Source organism: Arachis hypogaea, chromosome 5, assembly GCF_003086295.3.
Source record: "Arachis hypogaea cultivar Tifrunner chromosome 5, arahy.Tifrunner.gnm2.J5K5, whole genome shotgun sequence".
Lineage (NCBI taxonomy): Eukaryota > Viridiplantae > Streptophyta > Magnoliopsida > Fabales > Fabaceae > Arachis > Arachis hypogaea.
In genome coordinates, this window is record NC_092040.1 from 51,689,360 (window position 1) to 51,705,289 (window position 15,930).

At 40.7% G+C, this 15,930-nt stretch overlaps 2 non-coding genes across 2 annotated transcripts; one reads left to right on the forward strand and one right to left on the reverse strand.

Moving 5' to 3' along the window:
• Window positions 1-4,759: 4,759 nt before the first annotated feature.
• Window positions 4,760-4,867, reverse strand: LOC112804748 (small nucleolar RNA R71). Its single transcript, XR_003203364.1, has one exon. It is a non-coding gene; the product is annotated as a small nucleolar RNA R71 (small nucleolar RNA).
• A 10,358-nt stretch (window positions 4,868-15,225) lies between these two features.
• Window positions 15,226-15,333, forward strand: LOC112804295 (small nucleolar RNA R71). Its single transcript, XR_003202909.1, has one exon. It is a non-coding gene; the product is annotated as a small nucleolar RNA R71 (small nucleolar RNA).
• Window positions 15,334-15,930: the final 597 nt, after the last annotated feature.

Genomic DNA, 15,930 nt, shown 5'->3' on the forward strand with positions numbered 1-15,930 from the left:
GCTCATCATCATTCTCACTTATGAACGTGTGCCTAACAACTACCTCCGTTCTACATGCAAACAAGGCTTGAATGTTTATCTCTTGGATTCCTTAATCAGAATCTTCGTGGTATAAGCTAGAATTGATGGTGGCATTCTTGAGAATCTGGAAAGTCTAAACCTTGTCTGTGGTATTCTGAGTAGGATTCAGGGATTGAATGACTGTGATGAGCTTCAAACTCGCGATTGTGGGGCGTTAGTGACAGACGCAAAATAATCACTGGATTCTATTCCGACATGATCGAGAACCGACAGATGAATAGCCGTGTTGTGACAGAGCACGTTGAACATTTTCACTGAGAGGACAGGACTGTAGCCATTGACAAGGGTGATGCCCAACATACAGCTTGCCATGGAAAGGAGTAAGAAGGATTGGATGAAGACAGTAGGAAAGCAGAGAGACGGAAGGGACAAAGCATCTCCATACGTATATCTGAAATTCTCACCAATGAATTACATAAGTATCTCTATCTTTATTTTATGTTTTATTCATCTTTTAATTATCAATCCTCCATAACCATTTGAATTCGCCTGACTGAGATTTACAAGATGACCATAGCTTGCTTCATACCAACAATCTCTGTGGGATCGACCCTTACTCGCGTAAGGTTTATTACTTGGATGACCCAGTGCACTTGCTGGTTAGTTGTGTGAAGTTGTGATAAAGAGTTGAGATTGCAATTGAGCGTACCATGTTGATGGCGCCAATGATGATCACAATTTCGTGCACCACATGTCCTAGAAAACTTCTAATTACTTTGACATTGCAAGGTAGGGGTAACTTTTCAATCACCTTCACTTTTGCCTTGTCCATTTCTATGCCCCTTTTTAAGATTTTATGACCAAGGACCACCCCCTCTATAACCATGAAATGGCATTTTCCCAATTTAAAACAAGATTGGTCTCTTGGCATCTCTTTAGCACGAAGGCCAAGTGATGTAGGCAATCAGAATATGAGTTACCAAATACAGAGAAGTCATCCATAAACACCTCAATGAATCTTTCAATCATATCTGAAAATATGGAGAGCATGCACCTTTGGAATGTTGCAGGTGCATTGCACAATCCAAAGGGCATTCTCCTATAAGCAAAGACACCATATGGACATATAAAAGAAGTTTTCTCCTGGTCCTTGGGGTCTACAACTATTTGGTTGTAACCCGAATAACTGTCAAGAAAGTAGTAGTATTCATGTTTGGCCATTCTCTCAAGCATCTGGTCCATGAATGGTAGGGGGAAGTGGTCCTTCCTGGTGGCTTCATTGAGCTTCCTGTAGTCGATGTATGATGAGCGGATAATTTATACGCTTTTTTGCATTGTTTTTAGTATGTTTTAGTTAGTTTTTATTTAAAATTCAATTTTCTGGACTTTACTATGAGTTTGTGTGTTTTTCTGTGATTTCAGGTATTTTCTGGTTGAAATTGAGGGACCTGACCAAAAATCTGATTCAGAGGCTGAAAAGGACTGCAGATGCTGTTGGATTCTGATCTCCCTGCACTCGAAGTGGATTTTCTGGAGCTACAGAGGCCTAATTGGCGCGCTCTCAATTGCGTTGGAAATTAGACATCTTGGGCTTTCCAGAAATATATAATAGTCCATACCTTGCTCGATATTTGATGGCCCAAATAGGCATTCCAAGTCAGCTCAAGAATTCTGGCGTTTAACGCCGAAACTGGCACAGAAGTGGGAGTTAAACGCCCAAACTGGCACAAAAGTTGGCGTTTAACTCGAAGAAAAGTCTCTACACATGGAAGCTTCAATGCTCAGCCCAAGCACACACCAAGTGGGCCCGGAAGTGGATTTTTATGTCATTTACTCATTTCTGTAAACCCTAAGCTACTAGTTCTCAATAAATAAGACCTTTTGCTATTGTATTTTCATCTTGGTTCTTCTAGTTCCCTCTCTGGGGCCGAAGCCAATGATCACCATTATCACTTATGTATTTTCAACGGTGGAGTTTCTACACACCACAGATTAAGGTGTGGAGCTCTGCTGTACCTCGAGTATTAATGCAATTACTACTATTTTCCATTCAATTCAGCTTATTCTTGTTCTAAGATATTCATTCACACCCAAGAACATGATGAATGTGATGATTATGTGACGCTCATCATCATTCTCACTTATGAACGCGTGCCTGACAACCACCTCCGTTCTACATGCAAACAACGCTTGAATGTATATCTCTTGGATTCCTTAATCAGAATCTTCGTGGTATAAGCTAGAATTGATGGCGGCATTCTTGAGAATCCGGAAAGTCTAAACCTTGTCTGTGGTATTCCGAGTAGGATTCAAGGACTGAATGACTGTGACGAGCTTCAAACTCGCGATTGTGGGACCGACAGATGAATAGCCGTGCTGTGACAGAGCGCGTTGAACATTTTCACTGAGAGGACGGGACTGTAGCCATTGACAACGGTGATGCCCAACATACAGCTTGCCATGGAAAGGAGTAAGAAGGATTGGATGAAGACAGTAGGAAAGCAGAGAGACGGAAGGGACAAAGTATCTCCATACGCTTATCTGAAATTCTCACCAATGAATTACATAAGTATCTCTATCTTTATTTTATGTTTTATTTATCTTTTAATCATTAATCCTCCATAACCATTTGAATCCGCGTGACTGAGATTTACAAGATGACCATAGCTTGCTTCATACCAACAATCTCCGTGGGATCGACCCTTACTCGCGTAAGGTTTATTACTTGGACAACACAGTGCACTTGCTGGTTAGTTGTGCGAAGTTGTGATCAGGAGTTGAGATTGCAATTGAGCGTACCATGTTGATGGCGCCATTGATGATCACAATTTCGTGCACCAAGTTTTTGGCGCCGTTGCCGGGGATTGTTTGAGTTTGGACAACTGATGGTTCATCTTGTTGCTTAGATTAGGTAATTTTATTTTATGTTTAAGCTTTTTACTTGTCGAAAATTTCAAAAATACAAAAAAAATTTATAAAATCTTAAAATAAAAAAAATGTTTTATGTTTCTTGTTTGAGTCTAGTGTCTAATTTTAAGTTTGGTGTCAAATGCATTCATCTAATTTTCAAAAAAATTGCATGCATTGTGTTCTTCATTGATCTTCAAGTTGTTCTTGATGATTTCCTTGTTCTGATCTTTAAATTCTCTTGTCTTGAGTGTTTTGTTGTTTCTCATATGCATTCTCAATTTGTTAGTGTCAATAGTATACAAACTTCTAAGTTTGGTGTCTTGCATGCATTGTTTATTTGATCTTAGTTTCATTTTGATTATTACTCATCATTAAAAATTCAAAAAATTTTTAATTTGTGTCTTTTCAAGTCAATAATACAGAGAATTGAAGATTCAGAACATTCAGTAGAGGAATTACACAGAAAAAGCTGGGCGTTTAAAACGCCCAGCGAGGAAGGAAAATTGGCGTTTAAATGCCAGCCAGGGTACCTGGCTGGGCGTTTAACGCCCAAAGGGGTAGCATTTTGGGCGTTAAATGCCAGAATGGATACCATTTTGGGCGTTTGATGCCAGGATGGCACAAGAGGGAACATTTTGTTTTTTGTTCAAATTTTTTCAAGTTTTCATAATTTTTCAAAATCAAATCTTTTTCAAATCATATCTTTTCAATCATATATTTTCAAAATCAATTTCTTTCCATTTTTTAAAAATACTTGCTAACAATTAATGATTTGATTCAAACATTTCAAGTATGTTGCCTTTTCTGTTGAGAAAGGTTTAATGTCTGAATCATATCTATTAAAATTTCTTGTTAGCTAAGTCATTAATTTTAAAAATCAAATCTTTTTAAACTGTTTTTCAAATCATATCTTTTCAATCATATGTTCTTAATCACATCTTTTTCAAAATAATTTTCAATCGGATCTTTTTGATTTCTAATTTCAAAATCTTTTTCAAAAATCACTTTATTTCTTTCCCAACTTTAATTTTCGAAAATCATTCTTCAGTTTTTCAAAATTTCTTCAAAATCTTTTACTTTAATTTCAAAAATTCTTCCCCTCTTCTCACATCCTTCTATTTATGGACTAACACTCCTCCTCAATGCACAATTTGAACTCTATCCCTCTTGATAAGTTCGAATTCTTCTACCTCCTCCTTCTATTCTTCTTTTCCTCTGACACCTCAAGGAATCTCTATACTGTGACATAGAGGATTCCATACTTTCTTGTTCTCTTCTCTTTCACATGAGCAGGAGCAAAGACAAAAGAATTCTTGTTGAGGCTGACCCTGAACCTGAAAGGACCTTGAAGCGAAAGCTAAGAGAAGCTAAAGCACTACTCTCTGTAGAGGACCTAACAGAAATCTTCAAACAAGAAGAAGACATGGCAGCCGAAAACAACAACAATGCCAACAACGCAAGGAAGGTGTTGGGTGACTTTACTGCACCTACTCCCGACTTCTATGGGAGAAGCATCTCTATCCCTGCCATTGGAGCAAACAACTTTGAGCTTAAGCCTCAATTAGTTTCTCTAATGCAACAGAATTGCAAGTTCCATGGACTTCCATTGGAAGATCCTCATCAGTTTTTAGCTGAATTCTTGCAAATCTGTGACACTGTCAAGACCAATGGGGTTGACCCCGAGGTCTACAGACTTATGCTATTCCCTTTTGCTGTAAGAGACAGAGCTAGGATATGGATGGACTCACAACCTAAAGAAAGCCTGAACTCTTGGCAAAAGCTAGTCAATGCCTTCTTGGCAAAGTTCTTTCCACCTCAAAAATTCAGTAAGCTTAGAGTGGAAGTCCAAACCTTCAGACAGAAAGAAGGTGAATCCTTCTATGAAGCTTGGGAAAGATACAAATAATTGATCAGAAAGTGTCCTTCTGACATGCTTTCTAAATGGAGCATCATAGGTATCTTCTATGATGGTCTGTCTGAACTGTCCAAGATGTCATTGGATAGCTCTGCTGGAGGATCTCTTCATCTGAAGAAGACGCCTACAGAAGCTCAAGAACTCATTGAAATAGTTGCAAATAACCAATTCATGTACACTTCTGAAAGGAATCCTGTGAACAATGGGACGAATCAGAAGAAAGGAGTTATTGAGATTGATACTCTAAATGCAATATTGGCTCAGAACAAAATATTGACTCAGCAAGTCAATATGATTTCTCAAAGTCTGTCTGGAATGCAAGCTACACCAGGCAGTACTAAGGATGCTTCATCTGAAGAAGAAGCTTATGATCCTGAGAACCCATCAATGGAAGAGGTGAATTACATGGGAGAACCCTATGGAAACACCTATAATCCTTCATGGAGAAATCATCCAAATCTCTCATGGAAGGATCAACAGAGACCTCAACAATGTTTCAACAACAATAATGGTGGAAGAAACAGGTTTAGCAATGGCAAGCCTTTTCCAACATCTTCTCAGCAACAGACAGAGAATTCTAAGCAGAGCCACTCTGACTTAGCAACCATGGTCTCTGATCTAATCAAAATCACTCAAAGTTTCATGACTGAAACAAGGTCCTCCATTAGAAACTTGGAGGCACAAGTGGGTCAGCTGAGTAAGAAAGTTACTGAACTCCCTCCTAGTACTCTTCCAAGCAATACAGAAGAGAATCCAAAAGGAGAGTGTAAGGCCATCAACATGGCCAAAATTGGAGAGGAGGAAGAGGCAGTGATCGCCACTGAGGAAGACCTCAATGGATGTCCACTGGCCTCCAATGAGTTCCCTAATGAGGAATCATGGGAATCTAAGGCTCACACTAAGACCATAGAGATTCCATTGGGTTTACTTCTGCCATTCATGAGCTCTGATGAGTATTCTTGCTCTGAAGAGGACGAAGATGTCACTGAAGAGCAAGTTGATAAGTACCTTGGAGCAATCATGAAGCTAAATGACAAGTTATTTGGTAATGAGACTTGGGAGGACGAACCCCCTTTGCTCACCAAAGAACTGGATGACTTGACTAGGCAGAGATTACCTCAAAAGAGACAGGACCCAGGAAAGTTCTCAATATCTTGTACATTAGGCACCATGACCTTCGAGAATGCTCTGTGTGACCTAGGGTCAAGCATAAACCTCATGCCTCTCTCTGTAATGAAGAAGCTAGGGATCTTTGAGGTACAAACTGCAAGAATCTCACTAGAGATGGCAGACAATTCAAGAAAACAAGCTTATGGACTTGTAGAGGATGTTCTGGTAAAGATTGAAGACCATTACATCCCTGCTGATTTCATAGTCCTAGAGACTGGGAAGTGCATGGATGAATCCATCATCCTTGGCAGACCCTTCCTAACCACATCAAAGGCTGTGATTGATGTTGACAGAGGAGAATTGATCATTCAAGTGAATAAAGAATCCCTTGTGTTTAAGGCTCAAGGATATCCCTCTGTAACCATGGAGAGGAAGCATGAAGAGCTTCTCTCAAAACAGAGTCAAACAGAGCCCCCATAGTCAAACTTTAAGTTTGGTGTTGGGAGGCCACAACCAAATTCTAAGTTTGGTGTTGAACCCCCACATTCAAACTCTATGTTTGGTGTTGGGAGGTTCCAACATTGCTCTGAACATCTGTGAGGCACCATGAGAGCCTACTGTCAAGCTACTGACGTTAAAGAAGCGCTTGTTAGGAGGCAACCCAATGTTATATTTATCTATTTTCCATTGTTATTTTATGTTTTCTATAGGTTGATGATCATGGGAAGTCACAACAATAATTGAAAAAGCAAAAACAGAATGAAAATGAGAAAGAAAAATAGCACACCCTGGAGGAAAACTTGCTGGTGTTTAAACGCCAGTGAAGACAGCATAATGGGCGTTTAACGCCTAGTCTGGCACCATTCTAGGCGTTTAACGCCAGAAAAGGGCACCAGACTGGCGTTTAACGCCAGGAATGGGCAAGCAGCTGGCGTTAAATGCCAGAAAAGGGCAGCAGCCCGACGTTTAACGCCAGGATTGGTAGAAAGGGCGTTTTGCATGCCACTTGGTGCAGGGATGAGCTATCCTTGACACCTCAGAATCTGTGGACCCCACAGGATCCCCACCTACCCCACCACTCTCTTTCATCTTCACCCATTCACCAATCACCTCAATACCTCTTCCCCAAAAACCCCTCACCTATCAAATCCCACCATTCTCTTCACCACTCACATCCATTCTTCATAAAACCCCACCTACCCCACCATCCAAATTCAAACCACTTCCCCTCCCAAACCCATCCATAATGGCCGAACCCTACCCCTCTCTCCACCCTTATATAAACCCTTCTTCACTCCTTCATTTTCACACAACATAAACACTACTTCTCCCCCTTAGCCGAACCACAAAAGCCCCCTCCATCTCCTCTATTTCTTCTTCTTCTACTCCTTTCTTTCTTCTTTTGCTCGAGGACGAGCAAACCTTCTAAGTTTGGTGTGGTAAAAGTGTTGCTTTTTGTTTTTCCATAACCATTTATGGCACCTAAGGCCGGAGAAACCTCTAGAAAGAGGAAAGGGAAGGCAAAAGCTTCCACCTCCGAGTCATGGGAGATGGAGAGATTCATCTCAAGGGTGCATCAAGACCACTTCTATGAAGTTGTGGCCATGAAGAAGGTGATCCCCGAGGTCCCTTTCAAACTCAAAAAGAGTGAATATCCAGAGATCCAACATGAGATCCGAAGAAGAGGTTGGGAAGTTCTTACCAACCTCGTTCAACAAGTCGGAATCTTAATGGTTCAAGAGTTATATGCCAACGCATGGATCACCAAGAACCATGATCAAAGTGTGAACCCGGACCCAAAGAATTGGCTTACAATGGTTCGGGGGAAATGCTTAGATTTTAGTCCGGAAAATGTAAGGTTGGCATTCAACTTGCCCATGATGCAAGGAGATGAACACCCCTACACTAGAAGGGTCAACTTTGATCAAAGGTTGGACCAAGTCCTCATAGACATTTGTGAAGAGGGCGCTCAATGGAAGAGAGATTCAAGAGGGAAGCCGGTTCAACTGAGAAGGCATGACCTCAAGCCCGTGGCTAGGGGTTGGTTGGAGTTTATCCAACACTCAATCATTCCCACTAGCAACCGGTCCGAAGTTATTATAGACCGGGCTATCATGATTCATAGCATCATGATTGGAGAGGAATTAGAAGTTTATGAGGTTATATCCCAAGAACTTTATAAGGTGGCGAACAAGTCCTCTACCTTGGCAAGGTTAGCCTTCCCTCATCTCATTTGTCACCTCTGTAATTCAGTTGGAATTAACATAGAGAGAGACATCCTCATTGATGAGGACAAGCCCATCACTACGAAAAGGATGGAGCAAACAAGAGATCCTACTCATGGACATGAGGAAATTCCTCATCATGAAATCTCTGAGATGCCTCAAGGGATGTACTTTCCTCCACAAAATTGTTGGGAGCAAATCAACACCTCCCTAGGAGAATTGAGTTCCATCATGGGACAACTAAGGGTGGAGCACCAAGAACATTCCATCCTCCTTCATGAAATTAGAGAAGATCAAAGAATCATGAGAGAGGAGCAACAAAGGCAAGGAAGAGACATTGAGGAGCTCAAGCACTCCATAAGATCTTCAAGAGGAGGAACAAGCCGCCATCACTAAGGTGGACCCGTTCTTTAATCTCCTTGTTCTTTATTTTTCTGTTTTTCGAAAATTATGCTTTATGTTTTATTTATGTTTGTGTCTTATGATCATTAGTGTCTTAGTGTCTATGCCTTAAAGTTATGAATGTCCTATGAATCCATCACCTTTCTTAAATTAAAAATGTTCTTAATTGAAAAAGAGAAGAATTGCATGAATTTCAAATTTTATAACAGATTAATTATTTTGATGTGGTGGCAATACTTTTGATTTCTGAATGTATGCTTGAACAGTGCATATGTCTTTTGAAATTTGTTGTTCATGAATGTTAAAATTGTTGGCTCTTGAAAGAATGATGAAAAAGGAGACATGTTACTGAGGATCTGAAAAATCATAAAAATGATTCTTGAAGCAAGAAAAAGCAGTGAATTCAAAAAAGAAAAGAAAAAAAAGAGCAAGCAGAAAAAGCCAATAGCCCTTTAAACCAAAAGGCAAGGGTAATAAAAAGGATCCAAGGCTTTGAGCATCAGTGGATAGGAGGGCCTACAGGAATAACATCCTGGCCTAAGCGGCTAAACCAAGCTGTCCCTAACCATGTGCTTGTGGCGTGAAGGAGTCAAGTGAAAACATGAGACTGAGCGGTTAAAGTCGTGATCCGAAGAAAAAGAGTGTGCTTAAGAACCCTGGACACTTCTAATTGGGGACTCTAGCAAAGCTGAGTCACAATCTAAAAAGGTTCACCCAGTTATGTGTCTGTGGCATGGATGTATACGGTGGTAATACTGGAAAACAGAGTGCTTTGGACCACGGCCAAGACTCATAAAATAGCTGTGTTCAAGAATCATCATACTTAACTAGGAGAATCAATAACACTATCCGGATTCTGAGTTCCTATAGAAGCCAATCATTCTGAACTTCAAAGGATAAAGTGAGATGCCAAAATTGTTCAGAGGCAAAAAGTAAAAGCCCCGCTCATCTAATTAATACTGATCTTCATAGATGATTTTGGAATTTATTGTATATTCTCTTCTTTTTATCCTATTTGATTTTCAGTTGCTTGAGGACAAGCAACAATTTAAGTTTGGTGTTGTGATGAGCAGATAATTTATACGCTTTTTTGCGTTGTTTTTAGTATGCTTTTAGTATATTTTAGTTAGTTTTTACTATATTTTTATTAGTTTTTATTTAAAATTTACTTTTCTAGACTTTACTATGAGTTTGTGTGTTTTTCTGTGATTTCAGGTATTTTCTGGCTGAAATTGAGGGACCTGAGCAAAAATCTGATTCAAAGGCTGAAAAGGACTGCAGATGCTGTTGGATTTTGATCTTCCTACACTCGAAGTGGATTTTCTGGAGCTACAAAGGTTCAATTGGCGTGCTCTCAATTGCGTTGGAAATTAGACATCCTGGGCTTTCCAGCAATATATAATAGTTCATACTTTGCCCGAGATTTGATGTCCGAAACAGGCATTCTAAGTCAGCTCAAGAATTCTGGCGCTTAACGCCGAAACTGGCACAGAAGTGGAGTTAAACGCCCAAACTGGCACAAAAGCTGGCGTTTAACTCCAAGAAAAGTCTCTACACTTGGAAGCTTCAATGCTCAGTCCAAGCACACACCAAGTGGGCCCGGAAGTGTATTTTTATGTCATTTACTCATTTTTGTAAACCCTAAGCTACTACTTCTCTATAAATAAGACCTTTTGCTATTGTATTTCATCTTGGTTCTTCTGGTTCCCTCTCTGGGGCCGAAGCCAATGATCACCATTATCACTTATGTATTTTCAACGGTGGAGTTTCTACACACCACAGATTAAGGTGTGGAGCTCTGCTGTACCTCGAGTATTAATGCAATTACTACTATTTTCCATTCAATTTAGCTTATTCTTGTTCTAAGATATTCATTCGCACCCAAGAACATGATGAATGTGATGATTATGTGACGCTCATCATCATTCCCACTTATGAACGCGTGCTTGACAACCACCTCCGTTCTTCATGCAAACAAGGCTTGAATGTATATCTCTTGGATTCCTTAATCAGAATCTTCGTGGTATAAGATAGAAGTGATGGCGGCATTCTTGAGAATTCGGAAAGTCTAAACCTTGTCTGTGGTATTCCGAGTAGGATTCAAGGATTGAATAACTGTGACGAGCTTCAAACTCACGATTGTGGGGCGTTAGTGACAGACGCAAAAGAATCACTGGATTCTATTCCGACATGATCGAGAACCGACAGATGAATAGCTGTGCTGTGACAGAGCGCGTTGAACATTTTCACTAAGAGGACGGGACTGTAGCCATTGACAACGGTGATGCCCAACATATAGCTTGCCATGGAAAGGAGTAAGAAGGATTGGATGAAGACAGTAGGAAAGCAGAGAGACGGAAGGGACAAAGCATCTCCATACGCTTATCTGAAATTCTCACCAATGAATTACATAAGTATCTCTATCTTTATTTTATGTTTTATTTATCTTTTAATCATTAATCCTCCATAACCATTTGAATCTGCCTGACTGATATTTATGGTGCACGAAATTGTGATCATCAATGGCGCCATCAACATGGTACGCTCAATTGCAATCTCAACTCTTTATCACAAATTCGCACAACTAACCAGCAAGTGCACTGGGTCGTCCAAGTAATAAACCTTACGCGAGTAATGGTCGATCCCACGGAGATTGTTGGTGTGAAGCAAACTATGGTCATCTTGTAAATCTCAGTTAGGCGGATTCAAATGGTTATGGATGATTTATGAATAAAGCATAAAACAAAGATAGAGATACTTATGTAATTCATTGGTGAGAATTTCAGATAAGCGTATGGAAATGCTTTGTCCCTTCCGTCTCTCTGCTTTCCTACTGTCTTCATCCAATCCTTCTTACTCCTTTCCAGGGCAAGCTGTATGTAGGGTTTCACTGTTGTCAATGGCTACCTCCCGTCCTCTCAGTGAAAATGTTCAACGCGCTCTGTCACAGCACGGCTATTCAGCTGTCAGTTCTCGATCATGTCGGAATAGAATCCAGTGATTCTTTTGCGTCTGTCACTAACGCCCCACAATCGCGAGTTTGAAGCTCGTCACAGTCATTCAATCCTTGAATCCTACTCAGAATACCACAGACAAGGTTTAGACCTTCCGGATTCTCTTGAATGCTGCCATCAATTCTAGCTTATACCACGAAGATTCTGATTAAGGAATCCAAGAGATATCCACTCAATCTAAGGTAGAACGGAGGTGGTTGTCAGGCACACGTTTATAGGTGAGAATGATGATGAGTGTCACGGATCATCACATTCATCAAGTTGAGGAACAAGTGATATCTTAGAACGAGAATAAGCTGAATTGAATAGAAGAACAATAGTAATTGCATTGAGACTCGAGGTACAGCAGAGCTCCACACCTTAATCAATGGTGTGTAGAAACTCCACCATTGAAAATACATAAGAACAAGGTCTAGGCATGGCCGAGAGGCCAGCCTCCCAATGATCTAAGTACTAGATGTCCAAAGATGATCCTAAAATCTAAAGTGATCAAAAGATGAAAATACAATAGCAAAAGGTCCTATTTGTAGAGAACTAGTAGCTTAGGGTTTACAAAGATGAGTAAATTACATAAAAATCCACTTCCGGGCCCACTTGGTGTGTGCTTGGGCTGATCATTGAAGCTTCTATGTGTAGAGACTTTTCTTGGAGTTAAACGCCAGCTTTTGTGCCAGTTTGGGCGTTTAACTCCCATTCTTGTGCCAGTTCCGGCGTTTAACGCTGGGCAGTTTTGAGCTAATTTGGAACGCCGGTTTGGGCCATCAAATCTCGGGCAAAGTATGGACTATTATACATTGCTGGAAAGCCCAGGATGTCTACTTTCCAACACAATTGAGAGCGCGCCAATTGGGCTTCTGTAGCTCCATAAAATTCACTTCGAGTGTAGGGAGGTCAGAATCCAACAACATCTGCAGTCCTTTTCAGCCTCAGATTTTTGCTCAGGTCCATCAATTTCAGCCAGAAAATACCTGAAATCACAGAATAACACACAAACTCATAGTAAAGTCTAGAAAAGTGAATTTTAACTAAAAACTAATAAAAATACAATGAAAAATAACTAAAATATACTAAAAACATACTAAAAACAATGCCAAAAAGCGTATAAATTATCCGCTCATCAATTTACAAGATGACCATAGCTTGCTTCATACCAACAATCTCCGTGGGATCGACCCTTACTCGCGTAAGGTTTATTACTTGGATGTCCCAGTGCACTTGTTGGTTAGTTGTGCGAAATTGTGATAAGGAGTTGAGATTGCAATTGAGCGTACCATGTTGATGGCGCCATTGATGATCACAATTTCGTGCACCAATGTACATGTGCCAACCAGTCACCGTTCTTGTTGGTATCAGCTCATTCTTCTCATTTGGTACAACAGTGACCCCTCCTTTCTTTGGAACTACTTGTACATGGCTCACCCAAGGGCTGTCTGAGATGGGGTAGATCATCCCAACTTGCCACAACTTCAACACTTCCTTCTAGACCACTTCATTCATAGTTGGGTTCAGCCTTCTTTGTTGTTGTCTTAAGAGCTTAGCACCCTCCTCAAGCAGGATCTTGTGCATGCACATTGAGGCGCTAATCCCCTTTAAGTCTGTGAGTGTCCAGCCTATATCATCCGTATGTTTTTTCAACACTTCGATGAGTTTCTCTTCTTGCTCTTTACTCAAGCTTGAGTTGATGATCACTGGGTAGGTGTTGTTGTCACCCAGATATGCATATTTCAAGCTTGGAGGTAAGGTTTTCAGCTCTAGTTTTGGTGCCTCTTATCCATTTTTGTCTTTATGGTTTGTCATGATTGAACTTCCCATGGTTCCTTGTCGTAGTTCTCCACATGGTGTTTGTTGCTCCAATTCCATAGTTCCTTTACATTGCTCTTCTTCCAAAACTCCTTGAACTATCTATTCCATGGTGTCCACCATCATGCATTCTCCTATTGATTCCTTGGGGTAACTCATTGCCTTGAAGAAATTGAAGATCATCTTCTCCTCATGCAATCTCAAGACTAGTTCCCCTTTTTGCACATCAATGATGGCTCCAGCAGTAGCTAGGAATGGCCTTCCTAGGATAATTGAGGTGTTAGCCTCTTCTTCCATATCCAGCACAACAAAGTCAGCTGGGAAAATGATTTCTCCTATTTTCACCAATAAATCTTCCACTACACCATGTGGAAACTTGAATGTTCTATCAGCTAGTTGGAGTGCCATTCTTGTTGGTTTGGCTTCCTCAATTCTTATCCTTCTCATCATGTTCAAGGACATGAGATTGATGCTAGCCCCTATGTCACATAAAGCCTTCTCAATATTGATATCCCCTATGATGTAGGAGATTTGGAAACTCCCTGGGTCTTTCATTTTCTGGGGGAGTTTCTTTTGTATGATGGCACTACACTCCTCAGTTAGGACTACAGTCTCCTTTTCTCCCCAGTTTTTTTTCTTGTCATGAGTTCCTTCAAGAACTTGGCGTAGAGGGGCATTGTTCTAGTGCTTCAGTAAATGGTATATTGATTTGGAGCTTTTTGAAGATTTCCAAGAATCTAGAAAACTAGCCATCCTTCTCATCCTTCCTTAGCCTTTGTGGGTATGGTGCCTTTGGCACATAAGGCTTCAAGACTGGCTTTGGTGAAGATGGGTCAGGGGTCTCTTCCTTCTTCTTGTTTTCAGGCTTTTCTACAGCATCTTCTTCGTGGTTCTCCTGGCTTGGGGTTGCCTCTTTTACCACATTTCCACTCCTAAGTATGATGGCCTTGCATTCCCCTCTTGGGTTGGCCATGGTGTCACTAGGAAATGTGTTTGTAGGCATTGGAATTTGCTTGGATAAGATCCCCACTTGTGCTTCCAACTTTGAGATTGTTGCACCTTGATTCTTCAGATTCGATCTGTATTCTTCTTGGTTGGCGTCTATCTTCTTTTCAGCCTGTGCTTGCCTCTCCAAAAGGGTGGAAATAACCCCTGTGAGCTGTGATGAGAGCTATGCTATTACAGCCTCTAATCTCTCAAAGTTACCTCTGATCTCGCATGGTTGTGAGGTTGAGGTTAATGTGTCTTGATGGTGGTGTGTTTGCTGAATGGAAGGGTATGATGTGTGAGGTGGATTGTGGTAGGGTCTGTTGTTGTTTGATTGATGGTTGGGGTTGTGATTGGCTTGGTATGGCTTGTTATGATCTTGGTTGTGACCTTGTTGGTTCCCCTACCCAAAATTTGGGTAGTTCTTCCATCCTGAATTGTATGTCTTGGAGTTAGGGTCATATGGTGGTCGAGAGGGGTTGTGTACATAGTTTTCTTGCTCACATTCGACTTTTGGTGCATATCCTTCTTAGGGTGGTGCTTGAGCTTGAACCACTGCAACTTGATTGTTCTCCATCTTATTAGTTAAGGCGGCTAGTTGTGCTGTAATTGCCTTATTTTGTGCCAACAGGGCATCTACAGAGTTGAGTTCCAGCACTCCCTTCTTTTGTCCCCTTTCTAAAGCATAGAAGTAGTCATTCTCAGCTACAGTTTCAATGACATCTATGGCTTCCTTAATGGTCTTCTTCTTGTTGAGTGAACCACCTGAAGAGTAGTCCACAACCTTCTTTGATTCATAGGTTAGTCCTTCATAGAAAATGTGCAACTGTACCCATTCATTAAACATATATGGTGGGCATTTTCTTGTTAGATCCTTGAACCTCTCCCAGGCCTCATAGAGTGTTTCACCATCTAGCTGTCTGAAGGTTTGCACCTCAGCTCTTAGCCTATTGATCCTCTGTGGAGGGTAAAATCTTGCTAGAAATTTGTTCACAACACCTTCCCATGTGGTTAGGCTCTCCTTGAGAAATGCTTCCAACCATTTTGTTTCCTTTTCTCTGAGTGAGAAAGGGAACAAGAGTAGTTTGTAGGTGTCAGGTGTACCCCATTGGACTTTACAGTATCATATATCCTCAAGAATGTGTTGAGATGTTGATTTGGATCTTCTTGGGCACTTACTCCATATGAACAATTATTCTGGACTAGTGTGATGAGTTGAGGTTTCAACTCAAAGTTGTAAGCATAAATTATTGGCTTGAGGATGCTGCTGCCATAGTTTCTTGGATTTGGGTTGATGAAGGAGCCTAAGACTCTCCTCTTTTGCCCAGCTTGATTTCCAGCAGCTCCTTCAACATTGTCGTGTACTTCGTCTTCCATGGTGGTTGTTAGATCTTCTTCCACTGGTTCTTCTCCAACTATGCCTTTGTCTCTAGCCTCCCTCCTCAATCTAAGAAAGGTTCTCTCAGGTTCTGATGACAAGTCATTATATACCCATTTTTCAAGCTAATTTCACTTGTTTCACTAGTCTTTATGCACTTTCTTGCAT